General features: G+C 36.1%; 1 long non-coding RNA gene across 1 annotated transcript; it reads right to left on the bottom strand.

Annotated features, from left to right (window-relative positions):
• Window positions 1-981: 981 nt before the first annotated feature.
• On the bottom strand, window positions 982-6,654 carry LOC114472985 (uncharacterized). Its single transcript, XR_003675208.1, has 3 exons — window positions 6,644-6,654; window positions 4,079-4,083; window positions 982-1,117 (listed from the first exon to the last, which is right to left on the bottom strand). It is a non-coding gene; the product is annotated as an uncharacterized LOC114472985 (long non-coding RNA).
• Window positions 6,655-17,311: the final 10,657 nt, after the last annotated feature.

Raw genomic sequence — 17,311 nt, 5'->3', positions numbered from 1 at the left:
ACAAATGAGCCCTGACATAGATTGGGCCACTATGAAAAAACAAATAAATCATTATTCTTGTGATAAAACACCTTTCACCTTGTCCTCCATATATACCTGTATCTTAGTTTAAATATGCCATACTCACTATGTGATAACCAAAGTACTTTTAAAGGAATCAAAGTCCCCATTTAGAAGGTTATAGAGTGGATCAGAATGGAACATAAAGAGTTGACAGCGAAGGCCAGCAGCTCAAAGTAGAACTTCTCCCACACCTTTGGCTTTGTAGTGGTTGTTTATCCCCGAGGGGCAATTCATTTTCAGATGTGTCTCGATCTGATGGTGCTGTGATGAGTAACTACTGGGATTGGTTCATTTGCAACGGCACATCACACTATTCCCATTTTCTCCTTCTGACTAGAGGCTGTGCTGTGTGTGAAGCCACGCTGAAGCAGGGTTAGCAGCTCAGGAAACAGCAGCCATGAGTTGCTGAGGAAAACCCTTCTGGCATGTTAAATAAGGTGAGCTGCACCAGATTACTTGCAGACAATGAGTTCAAGATTGTGGCAGCTCGAGCTCTTTTCTTTTTTTTTTGTTTTTTTTCTCTGAACTACTGGGCATCCTTATCATACTCTCAACTTTCATTTGAGTCTGTAACACTGGAAATCTACCCTCCTATTCCCCACTCGTCCACCTGCGTGTACCAATTGCTCTATAGCTTTGAGGTTATCAGTCAATCCTACATTTCTCAGACTCCTCCTTTCTCTTTCTCACTCAGACTTTTGTCCTCCATTCTGATCTTGAATGAATCCCAAATCCTTTCCCAATAATGTTACAAACAAAATCTTCTTTATGGCTCTTTGCTTGACGTTTGACCCATAAGCTGCTGACCTTTTATGACTTCTTTTTGAACCCAAACCCTAGACAATAGTAAGTAAGTAAATAAGTAAGTAACTCATTTTTTTATTATAAAGCGTCAAGGGCATAGGAGGCACCCCGAATTTAGATGAAAAATGGGAAAACAACATAAGGAGAGGTGAGGGGGGGAAAGCAGATTATGAACTGAGTTCCCAAAAGGAGAAACAAAGTACAGAACCAGGAAAAACCTCTCAGCTTCAAAAACACAGATAAGATAACACTCAGTCATAGTACGTGGGCAGGTGGGGGTTGGACGTGGGTCGGGGGGTAGGGGACGTGGCTTGGCGAAGAGGGGGAGAGTATATCCATGACAATGACCCCTGTCTCTCCTATTGTGTTGGGTGTTTATTCTACAGATATTCAGTAATCCAGTTCATTTAAAAAATGAAAAAAAAAAAAACATGTAATTGCAATACTTTTTTGCAGTTTGGTGTGTACACTTTTTTGTGTCTTTTTGTCCTTTTCATTACACTCGTTTTTAAAATGTACATAAAATCTTGATTACAGATTGATATTGTGGTTAGGCTTGTACAAAAGTAGGTCAGACAAGTTAGCAAAGCCAATCAAGCTGCCTTGAAGTTGTCTGGACCTGATCCACCATCTACAGTGTCATTTCAAACAGAATGTATTGTGTTCAGAAGGATTAATAATTTTGTACCCACTTGTTTATCTGATCATTTATTTTCTCTAATATTACGACTGTCTCACTTTGCTGTCTGTAGGATGAATCAAGGAGGCAAACATTTTAGATGTAAAACCAGACCTTTTCATAACTATTACATGTCATAAATGTTCTTCATAGACATTGTGATTACTTAATGATTATTTAAGGATTACTATTGCAACAACACATCATCAGTAGGGTAAAACTTACCTGTCTCACAACGGTTTAAGCCTTCTGTTCTTTCTTTCACTCTTATCGCTACAGTGCAAAAGCACTGGAGGCTTACTTGGAAATTGAATATTGAAGTACACAAGTTTATTGGTGACCGGAAGTTGTAAAATATTTTTTTCAATTATGTCTAAAATGTACGAAGCCCTGGAGGTGACACTTATCTCACAGTGCGACTTAATTATCTCGCAGTGCGAGTTACAGAGACTGGTTCCGGGTCAGAGTTCATCACGATGGCGTCATCCACAGTGCTGGATATTCATCCGTTTATTGATTTTTACTTTGAAAGCGAGTTCAAGTATAAAGATATTAAGGATTTGCTTGCTTTAGTTACTTTTACTTTAGTTCAAGAGGACACAATCGTTGTAAAGCATACTCGGAGCTTGGAGCTCTGGTTGAATTCATTAGCAACCACTACATTAATACAGGTAACTTTACCGATACCGGTGAATAATAATATTATTATTATTATTATTATTATTATTATTATTATTACACATTGGATTTTATTTGGTGCTTTTCATAGACACTCAAAGCGCTTTACGTAATTTTCGTGCTTGTTTTTGTGTTGTGTTACAGTAGAATAGCATGCTTAGGCATTGGAACCGTTTCAGTTTTAGACTCATGTGAAAATTGTGTTTGTATTTACCAGAGAAGTTATACGTGGTTCAACTTATTGCTCAACATGCTAGAATCTGTGCTACGTACAGAGCCACAGCATGTATGTGAGCTAATAATGCTAATGACGGTGAACAGCTACATGATGATAAGTAGTGTTTATTACACACAGTGTGAGAAAGTTTTGTGCCCAGAGACGTAATTATTAATTTATAGTTTAAATAGTCTTTGCAGAAATATTATTTACCGTTAAAAAGCAGTCATCTTTGTTCACAAAATTCCTGGAAATCATTGCTCTAGTACAGCAGTTCCCAAACTTTTCACAGTCCCATACCCCTTCAAACTTTTAACCTGAGGCCATGTACCCCTTACTTCTGCACACTTAAAAAATATAATAATGAAATGCAGTATTTTTCAACCTTGGGGTCATGACCCCATGTGTGGTCGCCTGGAATTCAAATGGGGTCCCCTGAAATACTGAATAAAAATGTGTTTTTAAAATGTTTTAATTATTCTTTTTCAAATTTTAACATCATACACAACAATCTTAAACAACTGTATTCTATACTTAAACTTTCTGAAATATAAATCTAGTTCATATAAAGTGCAGAATAAAAATATCTGAGCATCTTGTCACTTTGTCACTAACCCTGGCAACAGCAAACATTGTCAAAAGCTAATTCTAGAAAGAAAGAAAAAAGTCTCTGAGACGCCAAAAATATGTGATATTAAAATTGGAACCACTGATAATGTCATATATAATGTAGCCCTACAGTGACATTTGTCTCTGAATATTACCTATCCTGTTGAGGAATAAAATATAATAATTACAATTAAAAAATATTATAATCTGTATCCATGGGTAGTCTTGCATCGGCTAATGTGTAATTTGTAGCAATGCATGGAGGCTCCTGACTGCTGGTTAATTTATATTCTATCTTCCAATTCCATGTACCCCCCTATCTCGTACCCCACTTTGGGAACCTAGGCTCTAATACTATCATACAGCTTGTCTTTGGGCTTCAGTCTCGAAGATACAAATCTTGTACACATGTTTAGGAGGAATTCAATGTGTGGCTTTATTCTTTTTTTCATTTCAGATGTGATTGATCCACTGAAGCAGAGGATGAATGCTGTAGCTTCCAGTGGGAGAAGAACCCTCACTGCTGTGTTACACATGGATCAAAGTTTCCTCTCAGCCTGTAGTTAATATAAATAAAATGCTTTCTCATCTGCTTCAGTTCATTTGGGGCCAACATTGTTGAACTGATTGATCACTCACATTTGACACTACACATATCTACAGTATATGTATGAATGACGTGTTTCAAGTAGAGAAAATAAGACACGAGAGTATTAAAGAAATTAGTGTTTTCCTTTTTTAATGTAATATCTTTTTGTAGGTCAAACATTGTTTTGGGTTGTACATGTGAGTGACATATGACATTCTGTCAACTGTACCTTCTATGCTGTGGTTGTTTGGGGGGATGGGGGTTCATGTTTGTACAGACTGGTAAGGGGGGCTGATCTGTGGTGGACACAGAGCTGGACTCTCTAGTGGCAGAATGACAGACCCTGGAGAAGACTCCATCCATCCTGGAGAAGACAAAGCCCCCACTGCACTGGACCATGATCACTCAGAACAGCTGTTTAGTCTCTGAGCTGCCCCACAAACACTCAGGAAGTATTTTTATCCCCCTGGACATAAAACTACAACTGATCAATGTGTGACGGAGGGACATGATCACATTCAATATTCACTGTACAGTCTTATTTTACTGCTGTATGTAAGATTACTGGTCGTGTTACTTTGAGGGTAAATAACTAAGGCTATTGTCTGCATCTGTAGGGATGAGGTAACGCTCAAAAACTCTAATAGAACCATTTTCAAGTCCATGTTCTCTGCATTTGGTGTATATACACATTTTTTAATATATATATATATATATATATATATATTAAAAAATATATATTTAAAATTGGCACCCAAAAAATCGTGATATATCGTGAAATCTTTTTTTTTTTATCTTTTCTTTTCACACCCCTAGTATGAATGTGGTTTGTGAGTGAGTGTTAGTGGTATTCAGAGGCACCGATGGTTCACTATGGCAGCCTCACTTCTGTCAGTCTGCCCCAGGGCAGCTGTGGCCACATTAGTAGCTTACCACCACTGTGTGTAGAGTGAAAGAATGATGCACATCAATGTAAAGCGCTTTGAGTGTTTATGAAAGCACTAAATAAAATCCAATGTGTTATTATTATTATTAATAATATTATTATCCACTGGTATTCGTCAAGCTGCCCGTAGTATTGTAGTGGTTGCTAATGAATTCAACCAGAACTCCAAGCTCCGAGTATGCTTTACGACGGCTGTGTCCTCTTGAACTAAAGCAGGGGTTACCAACATGGTGCCCGCGGGCACCAGGTAGCCCGCATGGACAGTGTGAGGGGCCCTCAGGAGCTCTAGTCACCAATGAGCTCCCTCTAAAATCTGATTAACTTTCAAGGATTCAAACTCACAAAGATAAATACATAGAGAGATGTAGTAAGTACTTAACTAGTAAAGTCAAATACAACTGATAGTTTTCTTATTGAATGAACCATGTTTAAATGTTTATTTTCACTCAAGAATTGTGACGAATATTTTTGTTGCAGATCTGGTGCTGCTCAGTGGTATGTTATATGTTAGTATAATATGATATATACATAAAAAAAATTAAATATATATATATATATATATATAAGGTTTTTTTTTTTAAACGCAAGTTGGATTTTCTATATAAAATGAAACAAAGCATAAATTAGGAGAAATAGTAAAGTTATTCTTAGTCTGTTTTATTATCTTAACCAAGTATAACTGTGAACATTTAGTATTTAAGACATTCATTTCTAACTGGTAGCCCTTTGGACTATTCAGTAGCTATGACGTAGCTCACAGTTTCAGAAAGGTTGGTGACCCCTGAACTAAATTATACTCTTTACCTGTCTGTCACTAAGGTGAAAGTTGTGCCGACTAGCAAGCAAATCGTTAAGATTTCAAAGTAAAAATCAATAAATGGATGAATATCCAACACTGTGGATGACGCCATTGTGATGAACTTGATGATGACCTGGAACCAGTCTCTGTAACTCGCAGTGCGAGATAATTAACTTGCACTGCAAGATACATTTTTTTTATCCATGTCACCTCCAGGGCTCCATAAAAATGACTACAACATATTAATAGTGTTTGAAAGTGACAGTGATATTAATATTAGAATATGTCATACTAAAAATTGCGTAGCTTTTTGGCAAACACATTCTAGAGGCGCACTCACACTGGCAAGCATTCCTATGTTGGCAAAGCACAGCCTGGATTGTTTGATAATCTCTCTTAATCTCTAAATATGTTATTCTTGTAAATCAAAAAAAAATAATCTGCCTAATCACTTTGTAATCTAGGAGTCTATAATTTCTTATCTAATCTGCTTTTAAGTTATACTCTTTTTTTAACTCTTGGTTTAAAGAATACTCAACTCAGAATACAATAATAATGTATTCTGTTCAATGACCAATAAGCCAATTTTTAGTCTCTCCCTACAAAGCATTGTGCGTTAACTTTTAGACGCTCTCTTACGAAATAGCACTTTGTGGTTAAAGCAGCCAAATCTCATAACATAAGATTTATTAGACAGCCCAGAGATGCCGGGCCTCTTCTCCATCTCCTACATTTAGAGTCTTGGAGTGTATGTGACGAGGACGTAGACTGCTCTTACCATATTAAAGAAAGTTTGCCAAATCACGTACTGTATTTTGTAATGTATTTCTGACATTTGTGCCTGTGCCCTCAAGGTTCTTTGCTTGTCGTGTCCCCGGGTAGTTGCATTCTGTCTTTAAAGGTCCCATGTCAGGCTATTTTTCACCCATCACCATTTGTTCTAAGAACCCCACACACATAGTATTTGAGGTTTATTTTCCTAAACTCGCCTGTTTTCCTGAGTTTTAGCCTCTGAAAAGTCACTTTCTGAGCAACTCTACACAAACAGGCTGATTTGTGGCCTACTTATGCATATTCATGAGTGGGCGTGTCTATAGACGAGACACTGACTTCCTCCTCCCCGCACAGTGACGTAGGGCCAGAGGACGGCCCGCCCTCCTCCCACCCTCTCCGTAGCCGAGCTCATGCTGCTTTATAAACACGAGACAGAGCGTGGGGGCGGGGCGTTCACCAGTACATACATAGACTGTAGAAAATACATACATAGCACTGCGCAAAGGACGCTGAAATGCTCACCTTCGTGGGCGTGTCTGTTTACATGTCAATCACGGCAGAGAACTTCCTGGAGGCGCGGCTTCTCCAGCTCAGTGCCGAGTCAAATTCGTTATCAAAGTGGGAACGCGTCATCAAATTGGAGCGAGGTGTTTGGAGAACATCATCCTCTAACTAACAATTGAAGGAATCAATGAAAAAAACACTTTGGCCATGTGTATGAAGCCCATATAGCACTTTATGATGTTTAAAGCACAGAAAAGCCTTACATGGGCCCTTTAAGACAGACGGCATCCTTGCTGATATGTGTAAGAAGAGGGCATAGCATGGTTTTGACTTTATTTCGTCTGCAACCGGCTGGTTTTTGTGTATCTTCATGAGAATCAGAAATGTTTTAATGGCCAAGTACAGTTTTTAGGACAGTACAAGGAATTTGTCTTGGTAGTTGGTGCACGAAACAAAAAACAAAGAAAATAATAATAATAATAATAATAATAATAATAATAATAATAATAATAATAATAATAATAATAATAATAATACTACATATAAAGGATGAGGGATACATAAAGGATAGATAGAGAATAAAGGATAAATAGGATTTATATATATATATATACACTGCAGCAGATAATGTCATCATGGAGGTGGTGATCGGGTGGTGGGGGGCGGGGGGACCGAAACCTCCTTACAGAAGGGAGAGATTGAAACAGTTTATGACCGGGGTGGGAGGAGTCAGCCACAATCTTTCTTGCATGCCTCAGAATCCTGAAGTCACTTTCTTCTCCTCCTCATCTCTGCTAACTACAGGAATAGTGCATTTTGGGTGATAATCAATTTCTTTGTTCAACCGCTGCATCACAACGTGTCACAAACACGTCAGATCAAGTCAAAGGCAATCTTAACGGTACTAAAAATGGAACTTGTCTGGGTTGACACTGTTGCTGCCCACTGCTCCTCATGGAGGGCTTAAATGCATAGAACACATTTTGTGTATGTAGCTTTACATACTGTATATAACAATAAAGTATAATATATATTCTATAATAAAATAGTGTTTGTTTTTAGTTGTGAGATAGTTTGAGAGGGAGGAGCTCACATTCTTATATAGGGTAGGAGGAGCCAGGATTGTCAGGAGGAGGAGGAGTTTTCGCTGTGTGACTTTTTACAAAATGTGGAATAACAAGGGAGGGAGGAAACAGAACTTTTTCAACTTTGTCCCTCTGAATGAGGCTAAAGGGATGTATATGACTGTAGCAAAACCATTATAAAGTGATTTTTTTCTCCTGACCTGCCCCTAGGGGGAAATTATGGGCGGAGCTCCTGGAGCAGTTAAGACACACCCAGTCTGTACTATTCAGCAGAAAAGTGGTTTTGGGGTTTAGTTACTCTTTAAGTAGTACATTTTTTTTATTTATATATATTTTTTTTTAATTTGACTTATTTCCTTAGAAAAAAGTTGGTGATTTTTTTTATATATATATACACTAAATTCAGTTTGACAATAGTAGATTTAAAAATGTCAGCATAAATTGTGCTGGCCAAAAAAAAAAAGGACAACATGCAGTAAAAATAATAATAAAATAAACTTCAGACCCAGGGGGGATCCATATACAGTAAGAATATAAAAAAGCAACAACAACACAGTAAACAGCATTGTAAAAAAGAGGATACAGGCCAGTTCGCCAATAGTTTCACAGTCTGGAAAAAATCTGACAGAACTCTGTACAGAGTTAGCTAACACCATGATTACACCGCCTCCTGGCACATAAATCTATACATTCGGTTTCTTAAAACTGTAGAGCAGGTTCTGTAGGATTTTAATGTTGTTCCTCTTCAAAATAAAAGTTAAATATATCTAAATGAGCTGAAGTTAATGTATAGATGTTTTGGAGATAGAGTTTTATCTCTTCACGATGAAATAAATAGCAGTGCTCTTCTCTTGAGTCTTTAGTTTTTGCTGGTAGATTGAAACTGTAACGGTGTGTAAAGTGTGGCCGTTTTGTCTGAAGAAGAATCTAATGGGTGACATTGCAGTGTGTCAACAAGACCAAGCTGTTCATTAAACCCCGAGCAACAATAGTTGTCAGATGTTTTCAAGGGGAAGTGTAAAACCGTCTTACGATCAAAAGCACAGGTTGGCAGCAGGAGCATATAAATTGCAGCCTCAGTGTGTGTCTTGATATTGGCTGGGAGACATATAATGGACAATATAATGTTCTTTTCGCTGATCAATCATCCTCTGGGCTTTTTTATCAATTTTAATTGTCTTGGTTTTTACAGAGAACAGTAATATCATTTCAAATAAACAGACGTGATTAAAAACATTTAGGAGTCTAAATGCAATGACTCACTGAAATGATTGCTCTCACCATCAAATGGAGAACAGCAGTAACAAATAAAAATACCCAGTGTGTATCTGGTTGGTCATTAAGCCTATTGACTGCTGTAGAGCAGACAACGCACGACAGTACACCACACAACAGTGTGTGGATGCTATTAATCCAGTGTTTATCGTAGAGTTACATTGTTCCGCGGCTTGCCTGAACTAACCCAATGCTTAATGTGTGTGCTTTCATACATATTCTGTGTGTACTACAAAAGACAAAGTGTTAGTTTCCCTATAATAAAGTTACCAATGTTATCTATGTAACGTCCGTGGGTTAATTGATGGTCTGGCTTTCTTTTATTTGAAGAGCTATCCAAAAAAAAAAAAAAAAACAATACAAATACAATTACTCTTACAGTATGAAACATTTTGCATTATAAACAGCTTATTAAATACAATGGATTCACTTATTTACAAGTCTTTCCTAAATGCTTTAAATAATCTTTAACTTCAGTGCATTTTAACACGGTTGCCACATCAATATATCAACATATCCGTACGCAGAGCCCCTATTTGGCCAGTTTAGGTCACGTGACTAAGACTAAACCTTACCCTAACCCTAACCCTAAAAATTGTTGCGATATTGGGTTATAACCTAACCCTAACCCTAAGACGTTACATAATTGTACTTTGGTTACCGTACCAATAGCACCGGGGGTTGTCCATACAGCAAACGTACAAATAGACGCTTTCTTAAATATAACACAAAAACTACCATAAAACATTAAGTCAAGCACAAACCATGTTCCCTCATCAACCAGATGTCATCTGTACAAGTTAGCTTTACCTTTAGCTGTGTTTATCAACTCTCAAACAAGGTTTTTCTCTGCACACATGCAGAGCACTGTTACCCATTCACTTCCTTGTATTTTTCGTCACTTCCGTCAAGACAGGAAATAAGGCGTACTACGACATAATGTCCTTCAAAATTTCAATTTCAATGTAAGCATATTCAAACAAAATAAAAGCTTATGAACTAATTTACAGTCTATCAGTTGCTACCTGAAATACCTCAGTACAGCCCTAGAGAAATGATGTTTTTCTTTTTCTCAGGGTGTTTTAACACCTGCCTGTTTGTTCCGACACAAAGTGTGTTTTATTTATTTGTGAGATGGGATGGTTTAGTTTTCAGGGTTTTTTTTTTACTTTTTTATTCATTCATTTATTCATTCTGTGATAGTTTCTTGGCTATTGGCACTTTGCTTAAGTGATTGGAAGATGATCTCATTCAAAGTTTTATTTTTCCAAATCTCAGCCAAGTTTTCCCTTACAGCACCGTACGACTAATGAAATCCCCTTTAAAGTTTTTGTTCTGAGAATATATGATTATTAGCCCAATCCTAATAGAGTAGAGTTTAAGCCAATGGAAACTGCTCGGAAGTCTGGTGGGTTTTTAATAGAAGCCTAATGACTCAAACTGAATGTGCACAAATGAAGGCACTGACAGCTCCGTTTTAATGCACCCATCTGTGGGTGATCTTGCAGGCTGTATTCACAATGTCCTCTCCCATTTGTTTCCTCTCAGAAACTCCAGCCAATTTGTCACTATCAGTTAGATGTAATTACGCAGGCTTTACAGTGCCATCCTGATGATCCTTTGCGTCAGTTCTACAGATGGAGTCTTTTAAGCACCAGCTTTTGAAACACTTAGATTGTTTGAAGCTGCCAGAAATTAGGCGGATCAAATGAGGATACTGTTATTTTACTCTTCATGCTTTTCTTTTATGAAGATATTTCTGTGGCTGTCCTTCACTCTTGCTTTTGCTTAACAAAAAAAAAAAAAAAAAAATCATTAACTGAGTTTTTCCTCTTTATTTTACTTTCTGGTCACCAGCTCTGGATGTCAGCTCATCAATGCCACCAACCCCCCATTTAGTCAAGGTTAAATGAGTCTGATCTTAATTAATTTCATTTTTTTTTTTTTTTTTTTTTTTTTTTAACTTGGCTCTGCAAGTATTAAATATTTTAATATCTCTTGAGAATATTCTACTTATTGCTCTGGTATTTATGCTCACGCTAAAATTTTGCGATCTGAAGTTGGGAAGAAGCTGAACTCAGAAAAGAGAATGAAGGAAGCTAAAGCATATTCCCACTTATTCATGTCAAAGGGAATGAATACAAAATAGAAAATACAAGTACTGTAAATTGAATGGGGAAAAAAAAAGGATACACTTTAACCCAGGGTCACTTTAAAGTAATGAGATTGCCTAGCAAACATATGCACACAAGCAACAAACTCATTTAAACTCAAGGCCAACAAACAGAGGGATGTTTATGTGTCCTGTGGTTTTGTTCACACACAGCAATATTTGAAGCTTTTTGTATTTTAAAATAAATTACATTAAATAAATAAATAAATACGAAGAACATTCAATATCATTGGCACTTTTTATTAATTGGTCAATGATCCATCTGCTTGTTTCTAGGGTTATTGATATTCTTAAATACACAACATCAGGGCTCTTCAATTGGTGGCAATCGGGCCAAATGCAGGCCATTTGTGTATCATGAGTGGGCTATGGTCCATCAATTCAACTTAGCTAGTTTTAACTGCTTTGAAATGCAAAAAGCTACGTACGGAACAGACACATGGGCAACAGGTGGCACATTGGCCATATGCAGCCCTTGTCTGAACTTTTTGCTCTCACCAAAGTAAAAGCATAGAAATACAGAAAAATACACAAAATGACTACAAAAACTACAAAAAAAATACAGAAAAAGACACAAAAGGACAACAGGAATATACAAAAATGACTTACGTACAAAACAAGAACAATAATACACATAATTCCAGCAAAATAACCAAACAACAGCAAAAATACACAAAATGATTCCAGTGGTTCCTTTATGTTCACAATATTTTTTACTTATTTTTAACTTCGTAACTTAACAGTGTGTCATAATAAGGTGTCGGCCTTTCTTTTCTTTTTTGTCTGTTTTATATTGGTTAAATTGTGTTTCTTACAAAAACTTATTGGTGGGATGCTAATAATATCATACTTTTTTGGGGGTTTTTTTACAGACAAAAGCAGATCAAAGTTTCTCTGTGTACGAGCATGTTTACCGTCTCTTTTCAAACTATATGAGGAGGACTCATTACAGCAACATGATTACAGCAGCAGCCAAAATAATGATATTCATTGTTTTCTTTTTTTTTTTAAATCAGACAGTTTAGCTTCTCACAGCAGGAAGAACACAACCATTAAAGATAACTTTAACAATAACTGCATGACTCCAAATAATTTGTCAGAGCTTTACTCCACACAGACGAAGCACTTGTGTTTTGCAAACTTTTGTTTTTATGTGTGGGGATGAATAAAGAATTATTTGTCTTGTCATAGAAGTTTATTTCTAATGCAACTTGAAAATGGCACCTAATACTGTTTTAATACAGATTGTAACAGTGTTTATGTGGTTTCATGGTCATGGCTGCTTTTATTATCTTGTTCTTCCCACCATTTTTAGACGTTTTGGGCAGAATGATGATAGATCTTGCAGGGCATCTACTAAACCCATGCAATTCGGATTTAACACGCACAATCCATTTAGCGTGGTTGCCTCTAATGAAGTGTATGTAATGTAAGCAGATCAGCTGTTGGGCACTAAACATTTGGAAGGGAAAATACAAATACAATAATGAAACATGCACCATTCTATTTATCAAACCTTAAACTGTTTGCTGTGCCATGTTTATTGTGTATAGATTTAGCACGTTCAACAGGCAGGTGGTAACTGTCACAACTTTAAGCAAAGTGAAGGCTGCAGTGACTATTGTAAGGAGAATACACAGGGGAAACAAAAGGCAATCAAAACAACATGTTTAATGCATGAGTGAACACTTTGGATATCAAAATAATTGATGAAAAAATTAAATACATTTAGAGTTTATATCACTACCACCTAATGAAAAAGCAGTGTAAATTGTGTTTGAGCTACAATGACAAATTACTGTATACAGTATATATTATGCGACTCAGCACCATATTGACCACAACTCTGACATGGGCGATCAAGCCCATGTTCACTGGTTGCAAAATGTCATAGGACAGTTTCTGACCTTTGCTAATGTGCCTGTTTTTTTATGGTTTTTCAGTAGAAAGAGGTGGAAAAAGTATAATAAATGTGTGTGTGTGTCTGTAGGGAGGGGGGGGATAATATTATAGCACTTTAATTTTTATTCATTTTGTAGTATACGTCATTAAATAAATAAATTATAGATTATTATGAATAATAATAATAATAATAATAATAATAATAATAATAATAATAATAATAATAATAATAATAATAATAATAATAATAATAATGGCATTTGCTACTGCAAGGAGACTAGCCTGTATACACATTGATTTGTGCTGTATTTCTAATAGAGGAGCCACAGCAGGTAAAGAAAAAGCAAATTAAAGCTATTTACACAAGATTTAGCCCATTTTTTTTTTTAGTTCTTTAAATTTCCCCCTTAATCTTATTTTAAAACATTTTTGTCAACTTATTCATTCAATTATCTATTATTATTTCCTTATTGCTTTTGCATTTTTCTATCTATTTTGTATTAATATTACTATTCACTACGATATTTTCTAAAACTCAAAAGGTTGAGTATTCAATCCCAGGCTGTACATGTTTGAACATTAGATGTTCCTTTGACAAAACACTAAACCCTTATTTTCTTTCCAATCGAGGGCTGGTGCATTGCATAGAAACTCTGTCGCTGATAGTTTGTGAAAGTGTGTGTAAAGTGCATTTGGGAAAACACAGGCGGTAAAGAACTGGATAAGTGAGGTCCATTTACCAATTTTATTCTCAGAGGAAACATAACGTCTCTACAATAAACTGGGGAAAATTCACTTTATCTGTAACTTTTCTGTAATGAGAATTTTTTTGTTGCTTTAGCTTTTCTCGTCGCTGTTATTTTGTAAGCCAGTGAGGCAGTAAGTCCAGTCTACTCCCTCATCAAATCAGTTTTATTTCCATTGAACCCTGGGAGCATTTACATCCTGACCAGAGCGACAAAGAAGATTAACTGAATTATCTTCTGACTGAAAGGTGACATTTGTTGATGTGTAATAAAATACAGGTTAGCATTCTTTTCTTTTTGACAGGTAAAGCAACAGTTATTTGTAGTTGCAATACTTAATCAGAATCACAATCAGAATGAGAAAAAAAAATTTCATTAATACCCGAGGAGTAATTAGAAAGGCAAAGAATGACATATAAAAGTAAATTAAAAGAAACAATAATAACTAGAGCACTCAGAGAGCGCAGATCTCTGCCAAATAGAGCACGAATACCGGGCGGGACATACACACGATGCACTTCCCTACCACTACTACATTACCCATAAGCCACTGCGCTTAAAGGTGCAGGCTCAGGCACAGCTCCTATTTTCCTATTTTTTGGTATTTTCTCATTTTTGGTCATCCAGAACATCACCCAGATTTAATCACCTGCTCCTTGTTCCATTATCAACATTTCCTAAAAATTTCATCCAAATCCATTAATAACCTTAAGTTATCTTGCTAACAGACAGACGGACAGACAGGCAGACAGATAAACACAGTGTAAACAACAACCCTCCGCACGCTTGACGAAGGTAATAATAATAAATGAAAACAACACTAATAATAATTACTTAGTTATTTATTGCTACAACATATATATTATGCATACTGTTTCTATGACTGAAATTTTATGTTTTTACATTTTTATGTATAACATTACTTCTTCATTTTAATGTCAAATGCAATACCCTAATTTAGAGTTTAGATTGTTTTTATTGTGTTTTCTATAATAATAATAATAATAATAATAATAATAATAATAATAATTTCAAACCAAGCAAGTCAATGGCAAAGTAGTAAAGTCAATTATAGTGACTAAGCATATACAAAGTTATTGCAAGGCTATCTTCCAATAAACAGCTAATATTAATATTAATTAATAAATTAATATTTATAGTATCATTCTTTATTCCAATTCATGTTTTAGTGGAAGTCATTAGCAGTCAAGCCCACAGCACCCACCTCTGCAGATTTTATTTACTTTTGTAAGAAACCCCTGACTTATGTTGTCTGTACTCATTTAGGTATGAAAAAAAAAAAAAAAAAACTTGCACCCCTCGCTTTATTAAAACAGCTGCAGTCACAGCAAACAGCTGAGAGAGAGCTGCGTGTCGATAGGTCTACTCTGAAAGTGGATTAATAAGTACACTGACACTAAAAAACTATGCAATGCCTACTCTAAGGTAAGGCAAGACAAGGCAAGTGTATTTGTATAGCGCATTTCATACAAAAGGCAACTCAATGTGTTTTATATGATCAAAAAGTGCAACAGAAAACATTTAAAATCAAAAAGAACATTAAAGATGACTACTTCTTCAGAGCCAGGAGCATGGGTAAGGGTGAGTGTGCTGTGTGCGTGTGTGGGCGCGAAAAGAATTGAAAAAATCCTGTGCTGAGGAAAGCATGCTGCCCTCCATGCTGCCAATTTGCAGGCTCGAGGAAGCCTCAGTACCAACTTCAAGGAACAATGGAATATTACACTTCTCATGTGATACTCAGGAGTCAGGACTGGGACATAATGTCCCTAAAAATCCCTCAGTACGTTAGCATTCCTCACTTTGATAACCGTTCTAATGTATTGTAGCGATGTAAAAATGTAAAAAATTAGCCAAATACAGTGCACAGAAAAACAGCAGTAAACAGCATTTTTTGCATTTTGGGATGACGTACTGAAGGGGGAGTGTTCAGGGGCGTGTCAGATAGGCGAGGAGTTTTTTAAAGACACAGAGGCGATATTGAAGCATCATGAACAGTGTTGCTATTTGCTGCATTTTCCAAACAATTTTGAGTAGCATAGTTATTTGAATATGCTATAGAATTGTACTAAGTGCCTGAAAAAAACATGATACCCCCCTTTAAGACAAAACCAAGCAATTCAATTTGGACAATTTATTACAAAAGTGAAACATTATACAGCTACGAATATAACCAAAAGACAACATAACAAAAGGACAAGGTAAGGTCGGTTATATATAACGCTAACCCTATATATATATATATATGTACACACTCAATATTCTAACAATCTAACACTATTCATCACCATTCATCCATCCATTTACTAAAATCTATGGACCGAAATTTGTAAGAATCAGAAAGGACACTCATAATCAATTCAAATTATTTCAGGCGTGACAGCATCACATTTAGTATTTAATTCAGTATCTTCCTCTACCTACAATAGGTTCTGGCCTCACCTGCTCCTAATTTGCTAATCAGCTCTTCTCTATCCATTTGTCTGATGAGACCCTGCTGGGTTTCAAAATTTACATTTGTTATTCTTTGTCACAGCGCTGTGCCTGCACTTCTGAGTCATGTTTAAATCTGTACCCTGTCACCATGTCTAGCAACAAGCAAATCAGCGTGCGTGTGTATTCTGCTCCAGTGAAATGAAGTAGCAACACTGCTCCTGCGTTCCCAATTGTGTCTGCACTTTGGGTTTTTGACATCTCTGTGACAAAACAGGGTCACCTCACCCTGATGTCAGGATGTTGAGACAAATTCATGAAGATTAGCAATTGATCCTAAAAGCTTCGCCAATGACTAATGGTTTTTACACTGTAAAATACAGACGTTTGATCAAACAGGCCACCTATCATTTCTACAATTTTTATACAAAACTCGCAATAGATATACATTTATAACAGTAAATAATTTAATTTTTGTGCAATGACAGAAAGTCTTGTTCTTGGAGAATAAATCTAATTGTGTCAAAAGGAACCCTAAATATCTCATAAGTTAAACACCAGTGCTAACTTTAATAAACAACAACACAATTGGCCTTATATTGATAGTAAATACATAAAGAAGTTATTTGGTAGTTTGCAGTTCAGTTTGCCTCAATAACTAAGGTCAGAAGTGGGTTTTTTTTTGGACAAAGTGAATAGATGTGAGTAAACAGCCATTCAGAAGTCGCATGGTGCTAGGGGTCAAACACATTGACATTACCATGTTTCATTTTAAATGAAATATGTAATATATGTAATTATTTTATCACTTCATGCTAAATCCAGTCTAAAATGTACACAGCATTCTGACCAACAGTTATTACTGAACTAAAAATTATTACAAAAATGCCAAAAGCAAACAGCTAATGAGCTGCTGAGCAGACCAAAAGCTGGAGTAACTGGGCAGGATGGTCTGATTAAGTGTAAAAGGTTGGAAAAGGGGTGTTAAAATATATCAATGAGCCCTGAAATTTTGCC

The sequence above is a fragment of the Gouania willdenowi genome, chromosome 12, assembly GCF_900634775.1.
Source record: "Gouania willdenowi chromosome 12, fGouWil2.1, whole genome shotgun sequence".
In the NCBI taxonomy this organism is placed as follows: domain Eukaryota; kingdom Metazoa; phylum Chordata; class Actinopteri; order Blenniiformes; family Gobiesocidae; genus Gouania; species Gouania willdenowi.
Note: the sequence above shows the minus strand (reverse complement) of the source record. Positions and strands in the feature narration are given on the sequence as shown.